Raw genomic sequence first — 13,178 nt, forward strand, 5'->3', positions numbered from 1 at the left:
TGGCCAAGGACCCCACAACCAAAGGTGGGGCCCAGCCATGCAGCCCCCACTAACACTAAATAAGGAGCTCCTTGCCAAGTTTGGGCCACCCATCACAGTACAACATTGGGGTATAAAGCCCCACTTGCTGTAGGTGGGTGGCACCCACACAATGGAAAAGGAACGTGCAGGTAAGGTCCCATTGGGGATTAGTAGACTACTGTATGAGACATACTTGTATCTGTACAGTTTCTACATGCATGTGCCAGGTCAGATTGCAGTTGTGGATGGGGATTTCTAATGCACAGAAGTGCAAATCTATGGTGAAGGACAGCAAACTGTGTAGTATTGAGTGTTGTACTGTAAATGTGCAGACATGTTGCATCCATTCTTTACCAAGGGCACATGTGAGTCTGCTGACAATACCTCTCTCCCACAACTACATAGGTCACTCTGGTCTGCATATGGGACAGCAGCCTGAAGCTGGTGAGTATGGAATTGTTCAGTTGTGCTTTGGCAATACACCATTCATGTGGAGGGCATGCAAGTTACCTTGCACACAACTATGACTAATAGCCATATTGCTTTATGTGCATGTTCACTTGTGATGGGGTTTGTGTTGCATCACAGTGGTCACCATAGGGGCCTATCTGAAGAGAATGTAACATTCCTGTAGCATACCTTACAAGGGGGTTCAATGCAAGACATCTGGACAGACACCAGCAAAATGTGTTGGACAAACTGACTAAGGTAGGGACATGTGTGAAACATTACTTCTATAAAGTGGATATAAAATGCATACACACACCTGTTAATATGCCATTTGTTTCTGATATATACTGACTGAGACCAAAATATGTCAGTCCACACCGTTCCCAACCTTTAATATGATCCATGACATGAACAATTCACTTGTAAAACCAAGCATCTGGACTTGTGTATTACACCTACAAGCCTGGACAAGTGTGAGGGTAGCAAACATTGTAGAAGTATGCTGTTTCAATCAGGTATGATACCTGATGCTGCCATATGTGTCAGTACACTTACTGTGGCCTATTTGGCAACAATATCACATACATGGGCATTTTTAAGGCAGACAGAGCACTAATAGGTTCCAAACATCTGGATGTTCCACACACATCTGTACAGAGGACTGATATAGCCTGTACAATGGCTTCATATGCTGCATGTGAGGCAGATGCCATTACCACACTATATAAAGTAATGGCATCAGGAGGTGGTCACCTGCCATGTATGGTACACACATCAAAATGGTATCAGCCACACGAGATATGATCCTCACACACACACAAACAACAGTATTGAGATTAGAACTCCTATCTATTTATGTCTACTATAGTGTTACTCAGTTATCAGATACACCTCGGAGCTTACACAATTTCACCTCATCCAAAGGTACATGTAAGGTGAATGACGTCAATAGGCCTACTAAATTAGGATGAGTATGGTGGTACACAACTGGTGGTGGAATGAGGAAGTACAGAAGAGTATACAGGCAAAGAGGTTGGCAAAGAAGAAATGAGATTGTCAGAGAGATGAAGAAGGTAGACAGGAGTATAAGGAGATGAGGTACATGGCAAAGAGAGAGGTGACAAAGGCTAAGGATAAGGCATATGAATAGTTGTATGAAAGGTTGGACACTAAGGAGGGAGAAAAGGACCTGTACCGATTGGCTAGACAGAGGGACCGAGCTAGGAAAGATGTGCAGCAGGTAAAGGTGATAAAGGATAATGAGGGAAACATACTCACAAGGGAGGGGAGTGTGTTGAGGAGATGGAAAGAGTAATTTGAGGGGTTGATGAATGAAAAGAATGAGAGGGAAAGAAGGTTGGATGATGTAGGGATAGTGAATCATGAAGTACAATGGATTAGCAAGGAGGAAGTAAGGATAGCTATGAAGAGAATGAAAAATGGAAAGGCTGTTGGCCCAGATGACATACCTGTGGAAGCATGGAGGTGTTTAGGTGAAATGGCAGTGGAGTTTTTAACCAGATTGTTTAATGAAATCTTGGAATGTGAGTGGATGCATGAGGAATGGAGAAAAAGTGTTTTGGTACCGATTTTTAAGAATAAGGGTGATGTGCAGAGCTGTAGTAACTACAGAGGGATTAAACTGATCAGTCACAGCATGAAGTTATGGGAAAGAATAGTGGAAGCTAGGTTAAGAAGGGATGTGATGATTAGTGAACAGCAGTATGGCTTCATGCAGGGAAAGAGCACTACAGATGCGATGTTTGCTCTGAGAGTGTTGATGGAGAAGTACAGAGAATGTCAGAAGGAGTTGCATTGTGTTTTTGTAGACTTGGAGAAAGCATATGACAGGGTGCCTAGAGAGGAGTTATGGTATTGTATGAGGAAGTCAGGAGTGTCAGAGAAGTATGTAAGAGTGGTACATGATATGTACGAGGGTAGTCTGACAGCAGTGAGGTCTGTGGAGGGAGTGACGAATGCGTTTAAGGTGAAGGTGGGGTTACATCAAGGATCAGCTCTGAGCTCTTTCTTATTTGCAAAGGTGATGGACAGGTTGACAGACGAGATCAGACAGGAGTCCCCATGGAATATGATGTTTGCAGATGACATTGTGATCTGTAGTGAGAATAGGGAACAGGTGGAGGAGACCCTGGAGAGATGGAGATATGCTCTAGAGAGAAGAGGAATGAAGGTCAGCAGGACTAAGACAGAATATATGTGTGTGAATGAGAGGGAGGATAGAGGAATGGTGAGGATGCAAGGAGTAGAGGTGGCGAAGGTGGATGAGTTTAAATACTTGGGGTCAATAGTTCAGAGTAACGGTGAGTGTGGAAGAAAGGTGAAGAAGAGAGTACAGGCAGGATGGAGTGGGTGGAGAAGAGTGTCAGGAGTGATTTGTGACAGGTACCTGTAAGAGTGAAAGGGAAGGTCTACAAGAGGGTAGTGAGACCAGCTATGTTATATGGGTTGGAGACAGTGGCATTGACAAAAAGGCAGGAGTTTGAGCTGGATGTGGCAGAGTTAAAGATGTTAAGATTTGCACTGGTTGTGATGAGTGTGGACAGGATTAGGAATAAGTATATTAGAGGGTCAGCCCAGTTTGGAAGGTTTGGAGACAAAGCCAGAGATGCAAGATTACATTGGTTTGGACATGTGCTGAGAAGGGATGTGGAGTATATTGGGGAAAAGATGCTAAAGATGAAGCTACCAAGTAACAGGAAAAGATTAAGGCCTAAGATAAGGTTTATGGATGTGGTGAGAGAGGACATGCAGGTGGTTGGTGTGACAGAGCAAGATGCAGAGGACAGGAAGAAATGGAAACAGGTGATCCACTGTGGCGACCCCTAACGGGAACAGCCGAAAGAAGATGATGATGGTGGTATACAACTCAAAATGGTATAACCTTCATAGTACATGATTCTCACAGAAGCAGTTGCCGGTATTGAGATTAGAACTCCTGCCTAACTAGTTATTTGCATTATGGCATTACACAGTTAGCAAATGCGCCACAAAACTTACACAATTTCACCTTGTCCAAAGGTACTTCTAACACACACACACACACACACACACACACACACACACACACACACACACACACACACACACACACACACTTGCCAGTATTGAGATTAGAACCCCTGCCTATCCAGTTATTTGTACTAAAGTGTCACGCAGTTACTGCATGTGCTACAGAGCTTACTGGACTTACAACTGGCCAAAGGTGCTGATAACTGCAAAGCAGAGGTAAAGTATTACAGGTGGCAGGAAGTCTGTCTTCAGCTTCTCCCTTACATCTTTCTAGTTCTTTCTGTCTTGCACTTCAAATAGCATTATAGCTTTGCACTTCAGCATGCTATTGTATCAATAAGTGTATCACACCTGGGAGCCATCAGCAGTACTCATTCATCATGGAATTATCCCCAGTACTTACTAGTTATGACCACCCCACCTGGTATGATTGAAGTGCTTTTTTTTGTGCTTTCATCCATTAACCTGGTGCACTTGTCCATTCTGAGGCACTGTTGCAACTGCCTCATGTACTCAGACAACCCTCTCCTCTAAACTCCAAACACTCAGACAGTGAGAGTTACCCCTATATCACCAAATGTGGAAATATGCACTCTCCAGCCAAGACTGGATTAGCTGGTCAAGAGGATAAGATCAACACCTGCACCACACCATGTGGAACACATAGCTTGCCACAACACCCACTATGACAGCCCTGACATACACTGAAAAGCCACATACTCACCTTCACAGAGGCACTCAATGGACATTTACACAAACAGCACAGACAAGCAAGACAGACACCACTCAGACACCATGACATAGCACATGCCAGAGGACATATATGTCACCTACACCGTGTGCCCCACAACCTAAGCTGCTAAGGCTAACCACCTTGCAGAATAAAGTGATCATGGGTGACTCAGTACTGTGGCACACAGATGTCCCACTCACTAAGTTGATTATGGAGGAGGTAACAGCCAACTGTCTATCACATGCCAGCATCCAACACATGATACACCCAGTCAGGCCACTCCACAACAACTACAAGTATCACTCTGTCATCATCCATGTGGGTGTGAATGACCTGTGACACACCTCCTTGTACTACATGACAAGAGACAAGGTTGAACTCTTGGATTATGTGGTTCAGGCAGGTGTGACAGTAGCCCTGAGCCATATACTACCATCACCCAGAATGATGCGGCAGTACTATCAACAGATAATTGACTGCAACATTGTCGTACGTGTTGTGTGTCATTCTCAGGGGATCCAGTATCTCTCTGCTTGGGATAACATCATTGACAGACCTCAATCCCTTACCAGAAATGTCCTATATTTGTCAATCCTGGGTTTCCAGGTATAGGGTAAGTGTCTTGCCACCTCTATAGTGCCTTATTAGGCAGTGTTCCAAATCAAATTACCACCGTAACAGTTAGATATGTATGCAGTCTGAGGGTCATGCTGCTCAACAGTAGACATCTAACTGTCAAGATGCAGTCACTCAAAGCACTCCTCAAAGTGCAGGACATTGACATTTGTGCTGTAAAGGACAGGTTGTTCACAGCAGCAGACAGCAGCCCTGCACTAACAGGCTATGATGCATTCCACAGCTGTAAACCCCCAAACATGGACCACACTTCCACAGGTGGTGGTGGTGTCTCCATATTCATAATGGATATGCACACTTCCAGATTAATATCCCAGCATAATGCATTGGAAGTACTACCAGTACAACTGACTTTGGGTAATAGTGCAATCCACACCATAGCCTGTTATCGGTCCCCATCTATGTCCCTTGACTGTCAATGCACATTCCTCAACATCATGGGATCTATGAAGGTCCAACCCAACACTGACATAGTAGGAGACTTCAACTACACCTCCATTAACTGGGGAAAGTAGTCAAACACCAGTACACTGGCTCAAAGCTTTCTGGAATTCATCAGTTCCAATGTCCTGGACTGGCTCATACTGACCCCCAGTACAGGATGCAACAACATTGACCTGTGTTGACTACTTAAATATGGGACTGTTGCTCATCCACAGTTGTCAATCCCTGCATGGTGAGATTCACACAGGCTGTAATCATCATGGAACTCAACATGTCAGCTACACCCCCCACAAAGGTAACCACCTTGCAAAACCTCTCCAAAGCTGAATTTGCAGTTATAAAAACAGGAGTGGATGACTTCACTGCTCCCATGCCAATGGAAAATAGCTGCATGACTGTTGAATCATATACATGTGCACTGTACAAACAGGTACATGAATGCAAAGTACTAGATATAGCCAACGGAACCCAGACAGTGTCCTCCAAACACTGGAAGCCAATGTGATGGTCCCCTGCTATTACTAAAGTGTACAACAGAAGGAGGACACTGTTGCAGAAAAAGGTGGTGTCCCAAGATGGGCGAACCCCCTTATTAGCCTCAAACACAACTTGGGATCCCTCATGGAATCATCTACAGGCAGCTATGAAGGCAGAATTGCAGCAGACACTGACAACAGTCACAAAAGCCTTTGATAGTTTTATCAACAACCTAAACAACAATAACCACAAGTGCTGTGAGTTACTGCACAATGCTAATTCCTGTCCTGAGACAACAGATATTGGCCACAGTCTTGCCAGCACATTCAGTGCTAGCTTTACCACTCTCACCCTCCCAAGGGGACAATCAAAATGACAGATGAATACCAGGCACCCACCATTACTACAGGCCAGGTTAGACCTGCATTGTCCACAGGCAAGAATACAGCTTCCATGGGACCCAACATATCTGTGACTCTGCTCTACATGACGTACAAAGAGACCTGGCATCACATCTGTGTGCCTGGTCAGTCACAGCCTCACCTCAGGCTGTGTCCCTCCAAAATGGCACACTGCTACAGTCATCCCTCTCCATAATGGGGTAGCATCTACAGACCCTGTGGATTATTGGGTCCTTAACTTAACAAGTCTACTATGTATGGGTATGGACCACATCATCAGGGACCTGATTGACCAGAACATGGGTGATCTCCTAATTCTAGACCCCACACAGTTTGGCTTTGTGAATAGCAGATCATGCCTGCTCAACCTGGTTGACATCTTTGAGTGAGTCACCAGGGCTGTATATGACAGTAAGGCACTGCATACAGCCTACCTCAATCTGGCCAAGGCTTCTGATATCATTCATCAATCAGGAATTATTGATAAACCCAGCAAACTAGGCATCAACCCCTATATCAGTGGGTGCTTTGCAAATTGGTTCACAGAACACACAGTGTGACAGTGGCAAACTCCAAGTCAGACTGGCAATCAGTCATGAGTGAAGTCCCACAGGGATCAGTACTGGATAGTGTCCTGTCCAGCATTTACTTCTCAGGAGTCCAGCCCATCACAGAGGAACTCTGGCTGACCAAGTTCACAGAAGACTGCAAACTGGGAGATATCATGAACTCCACAAGTGATGCAGACATCCTACAGAAAGGTCTCACTGAGACAAATGAGTAGTGTGGAAACCATGGCCAGAAGCTTAACACCACAAAATGCATCATCATCCCCTTTGGTAAAACACTCAGTTCCCAGTAAGTACCACATCAATGGGAGCCCAGTGAACACTGTAGGCATTATAAGAGATCTGGGGACACAGGCTGACAGCAACTTCTCCTTCAAGCACCACAATTGCCACTGTGGTCAAGAAGTCCTTCTATACGGCACATTGCATTACCAATGGTTTTGCATCCAGGAAGACAGAGGTAATGATCTCTGTCTACTACTCCCTCATTAGACCATTATTATGGCCCATTTGCCATGTACCTCACTAGACACCTGCTACAGCTGGAGAGGCCACAGAAGCACCTCACAAAGGGATTCCTAGGCATTAAACACACATCCTACACAGACAGACTCAGAAGACTCAAGCTTTTCTCTGTGTCATATCACCTAATTAATAGCTATCTGTGCTTGACTTACAAAGCCATGTCTGACCCAGCTGTTTTAGAAATGCTACATATAAATCTATCCACACCACACACTGCAGAGACCTTTACCTAAGTACCACAATCACCACAACATGCCGGTGGGACAGGTCCCTCACCAAGAGACTGCACATGTCCTGGAATACACTTCCCATACATGTCATGCAGAGCCTCTAGCTGACCCTGTTCCAGAGAAATCTTGATGAGTGGATGGGTAATAGACAGTTCAACCCAAGGATCACTGCAGTGGCTATACCTGATACAGGCACTGAGAAGTAACATCGGGTGGCACAATAGCAGGGCTTTTCATGTGTTAGGCTTGTAAAGGCTCCTGGGCCATTAGCCTACTACACACTTGTGAACCTTTAAAGGGAATGACATCAGCAAGACTGATAAGGTAGTGCAGTGGGTGTTAAACTTATCAAAATACTTTGCCCTACAAACGGATACACACACACTTGCTAGGTATGGGAGTAGAACCCCTACCTAAGTAGTTATTTGCACCATAGTGTTACACAGTTATCGCATATGGTACAGCGCTTACTGGACTGAGTGTTGGCCAAATGTGCTGATATGGAGAATGACATTAGCAGGACTGATAAAGTAGGGCAGTGGGATTTACAAATATACACACCCACACACACATTTGCTGGATACAAGAGTAGAACCCCTGCCAAACTAGTCATTTGTACTATAGCGTTAAGCATTTATCACATGCACTACTGAGCTTACAGGGATGACCATTGGCCAAAGTTGCTGATAAGGGACTGACATCTTCTGGACTGATAAGGTGGGGCAATAAGAAGTGTTGTGGGTGGGAATGGCATAAAACTTTCAACTATAAACAAGCAAACACACAACTCCCTCAGTCTTGCACACACAACTGTCACACACACTTTTACATTTGCCAGAACTGAAAATAGAACTCCTACTTAACTAGTTATCTGTACTATAGTGTTATGCAGTTATCGCATGTGCCACAGAGCTTATGGGGCTGAAGCCTGATGGAAGGCACTTTTAAGATGACTGATATCTACAGGACTGCTAAAGCAGGGAAAGAAGAAGTGTACTGGGTTTGAATGGACCCAAAAGCTTTTAGTTGTAAGCACACATTTTACATTTGTCAAGACTGAGATTAGAATATCTACCTAACTAGTTATTTGTACTACAGTGTTTTGCAGTTATCACATGTGCCACAGTGCTTATGGGGCAGGGCCTAACAAAAGTGACTTCTATGGTGACAGACACCTTCAGGACTGCTAAGTTGAGGCAATGAGAAGTCCACTGGGTGGGCGAGGTCTGTTCATTCCTAGATCCTACTGACATTTCTCTAAGTGTATGAGCATGCCCAGTGTGTCCTTCTGTAGTACATGCAGGACTCCACTCAGGGATTGTTGTACTCCAGTCCAGTTTGTTTTGTGCTACAGCCATACCTCTCAACCTGTTGGTGCAGGGTATCTGGAGATAGCCTATCAAAATATGGGGACAATGGTCCATAAAGTGATTGTGACAAATTCTCTCAGTAATGTATGGGTTGCTAGGGTTACAGGGCTTGTTTTAGCAGACATCTGTCATATATGCCATTTGACACTGTCACATATTATTTCAGTACCTCATGACATACCTCCTCAGATCATCACAGTGATTTACCAGAGGAATACAGGATGGATGATGCACACACAAGGAGTATGGACTAAATACTATGCATTCTTGCACAATCCAGCCTGTTGAGGGGTGTGTGTCTACAAGCAAGTGACTACTGGTGCTATGGAAATGGTCCAGCACCTTGGTGCTATATTACAATGGTGGAATGTCTGTGCAATATGTTCTGGCCTGGTCTGATTTCCAGTCCACAGTTTGGTAATATGAGACAGACAGGATCAGGGTGACAAGCAGACTCCAGATAGATGTGTAAGGGATAGGATATGTGGGGGTTGTGTGTCTTGGGAAGATATGTTTGCCTATAGCTACCAGTACTTTGCATTGGGTTCTCCCCAATGTTTGACTGCACTTGGAGGGTCTTGTGTGTGTCAGACTGTTTGACCAGCCTGGAGGTGTGTGGTTGTCACATATATATATATATATATATATATATATATATATATATATATATATATATATATATATATATATATATATATATATATATATATATATATGGCCCACCTCATTTTGCTTGGATGGCCACATGTTGGGGCAGGATGTTGCATAGGATGAGTGATCAGGGCAGGGGTGTGTTACTCCCCATGGCTGTGGCCCAGGTTTCTGTGGGTGCAGACATGTCACCATCTTCCAAGTTTAGGCCTGCCTGCAAGTGAGTGTCCCATGTTTAAATTCCTAGCCCTACCTGTCGACTGTACAGAGTATCACAGAATGTCCACATCCATGACTCATATATATTGTTGGTTACCCAAAAATGTGTGGTTTTCCAGCAAAAAGTGTTTTGCAAGTCACTCAGGGTTGAAGTCAGATATTACTGACAGTTGAAATTGCAGTTTCAGACTTCATACACATCAGACATCCCATGCTAATACAAATCATTCCATCAACTTTATAACATTATTAGAGCAGAATTTCACAGATGTCATTCTCTTTGGACCGTCATCACCCCATTATTCATGGCTTTGTCCAGATTTCTGGCTCCCTGAGGCTGGTAGGTTTGCTCCTAGCAGTTATCAGAATGACCTTTCTTTGCATTTTGTGAACTGTGTTATGGACCCCATGACACTCCCTAAAGGGCACTGTGGGTGAGGCATAGGGATTTGCCAGAGGCCTGTAGGCCAGGTGTGACAGATGCAGGCCATCTGTAGCAGGGCATTGCATTCTGATGATCATATGTTCCCAGGCTGCTGGCAAAAGACCCCTGGGATGGCACCAGTAAGATGACTGTGGGTGTTACTGACAATTGCTTTCTGTTACTATTGCTCCATCCCTTTGGGCAACAGCTGGATGCTGCTTAAGGCTAGGAACATGTTACTGAATTTCTATGGGACTTTGGGGGTGTGACACAACTGTACACGATACACATCTACACATACTGTGCTAATATTTGATTAACATTTTGGTCCCATTTAGCATAGTGGTGCGCCCTGTCTTTCAGACTACAGACATAACAGTATCAACCACAGGTAAGATTGTTCTGGCATACACATTTGTAGTTTCAGACTTCTTACCTTTCAAAGCCATACTGCTACTGCCAGACCTACTGTGATATCATATCCTTCGATGTGACCCACCTAATCAGAAAAGAGTTTGCATCTAGAACAAGAGGTTACTGTGCCTCTCTACTCATCAGTCATTAGACCCATCATAGAATACAACGCCCCATTTGGGATGTACCTTACAAGACACCTGCAACAGCTGGAAAGGCCACAAAAGTACCTTGCCAAGAGGATTACTGGCCTCAAACAGATTCCCTATGCAGCCTGACTCAAGAAACTCCAGCTGCATTCGGTTGCATACTGCTTACTCAGAGGTGATCTCTGCCTGACATACAGGGCCATGTCCAACCCAGAATTGATGGACATGTTCCACCTACAAAAAAAACAAATCCCGGAGAGCCACACGCTCTTGAGATATAAACCTCACCACAACGATAAATAGGACATGCTGGATGGATAGATTCCTATCCCAGAGACGCCCCATGCTTTGGAACAGGATTCCAATATACATCAGGCAGAGCCCCTCACTAACACTCTTCAAGAGAAACCTTGACAAGTGGATGGGAAACAGAAAATTTACCCCGGGGATCACTGCAGTGGCTCTGCTGGACAGTGGAGCAGGGAACGAATGGCTCTGCTGGACAGAGGCACAGGGAACTAATCTAATGGGGTGGCCTAAGCCAACACATTCTGGCTAGGCTTGTAAATGCCCTTGGGCAGGTAGCCTAGTACTTACCTATGAACCTATCACTGTGTAAAAGTCTGTGGGTGGGGATTTCATGGATGCCGCCATGTGGGGTTCTTTGCCAGACATTTTTGTATGGTTTTCTACAGCTGATCTGCTGTGTGGGTTTGGTGATGAGTATGGGGCCCCCACTTTGACTTCCATGCATGTGACCTTTGACCCCCCCCACCCCAGTTATTTAGCTCAACACATATACTGCAGTGGTATTTTTCAACTAAGGTGGTACTGCATGGTGTGGGTAGGGCAGTACTGGGGATACACTTCCTGCTGTCCCACAGAGCTGTCAGTTGTCTGCTGCTATCCCAGTCAGCCACTCCATTCCCTTATATGCTTGATCAATACCATAGATATGCTATCAGAAAATTCCACTCCATTAGTTTATTTTGTTACAGAGACTGACTTACCTTATGCCTGCAGCTGTTATGAGGGTGGTGCTTGAGGCCTGACTATGTCAGATGCAAGTAATACACTGCCTATACATGGTCAGGTATAGGTGGTGTGATGTTTGGCATCTATTTTACTGCGTGCGAGTCAGAGAGAGAGAGAGAGAGATCAGCCCCTGGGGCCCTACAGTGTCAGTGTATGTGCTATGCATTGCCTCTTTGCCAAGGCCAGGGCATACTGGGCATTGCTCTATCTGCCTACAGGGGCAGGATAAGTATGTTCCTCCTCCGAGTCACTCTGTGCCTGTGGAGGCCTTGGCAATGGTGGGGGGCTATGTGGCCCTTCCCCATTTTGTTCCTGCTGCAGCTGTTTCTGCAGGATCATATTGTGTAGCATGGCACATACTATGAACATGTGTGCACATGTGGCTGAAGAGTACTACAAGGCTCCATTGGATATGTCAAGGCAGTGGAACTGTGACTTGAGCATCCCAAACACATGCTCTATAATGATCCTGGTTTGTACATGTGCCTCATTATGGCGTTTTGTGTGGGTGTGTGTGCATTTCTGATGGGTGTCATCAGCCACGGCTCCAGTGGGTAGCCACCATCCCCCACCAGCTGGCCATATGGGATGTCCCCACTGGCAAATGCCTGCTACAGCTGTGACGAATGCCATTTGTGGGAGTTGTGATAGCTTCCAGGGCTGCCATCATACACGTTCATGATAATGTCTGGGCATCGCATATGACCTGGCAATTGATGAAGAAGAAGTCCTGGCAGTTTATGTAGACCCTATCTCATTCATCAGGCGGTGCTTTGATGTGGATGTGCATGCATTCTATGGCACCCAGTACCTCTGGATAGTGTGCTACATGGTGGAAGAGATGCATATTGCTGGTCCTCTCCTTACAGCTGCTGGGGAAGTGAATGAGCTCAGTAGCATGTGTTCGTATAGCATCCAGGAACTGGTGGAGTATCCTGGATGCAGATGCCTGTGAGACCCCCATGATATCCCCAGTTGGTCTTTTGGAAAGTACCTGTAGCTAGTATTCTTAAGGCTACACATACCTTGGTATCCACTGGGATGGGTTCCCCTCTGTTGCTTCTGGCTCTGAGGCGAGGCTGGCACAGCTCAAGTTGTTAAAGTATGCCCCTGTTCACCCTGTATCACTGTACTATCTCCAGATCATGTAGCCCCCAGGAGATTACCCTGGTTCTGAGTTGGTTGTCAGCATTTTCCTCCTCACCACCTTCAGTTTCTAGCACATGATGATAGATCAGAGCAAGAGCAGCCCCTAACATGTTTTGTTAGATTTGTCAGTTTAAAATTCCCCTGAATGTGTACACCAGTGGTGTAGAGTTTGTAGTAAAAACCAGACTGGAAGGTGTTTGCATCTTTTATAGTAGTGTCCTGGGCTGCTGCGTGTGTAATTGGCTGACTAT

The sequence above is a fragment of the Protopterus annectens genome, chromosome 15.part0, assembly GCF_019279795.1.
Source record: "Protopterus annectens isolate FY-2018-M chromosome 15.part0, PAN1.0, whole genome shotgun sequence".
Taxonomy (NCBI): domain Eukaryota; kingdom Metazoa; phylum Chordata; order Ceratodontiformes; family Protopteridae; genus Protopterus; species Protopterus annectens.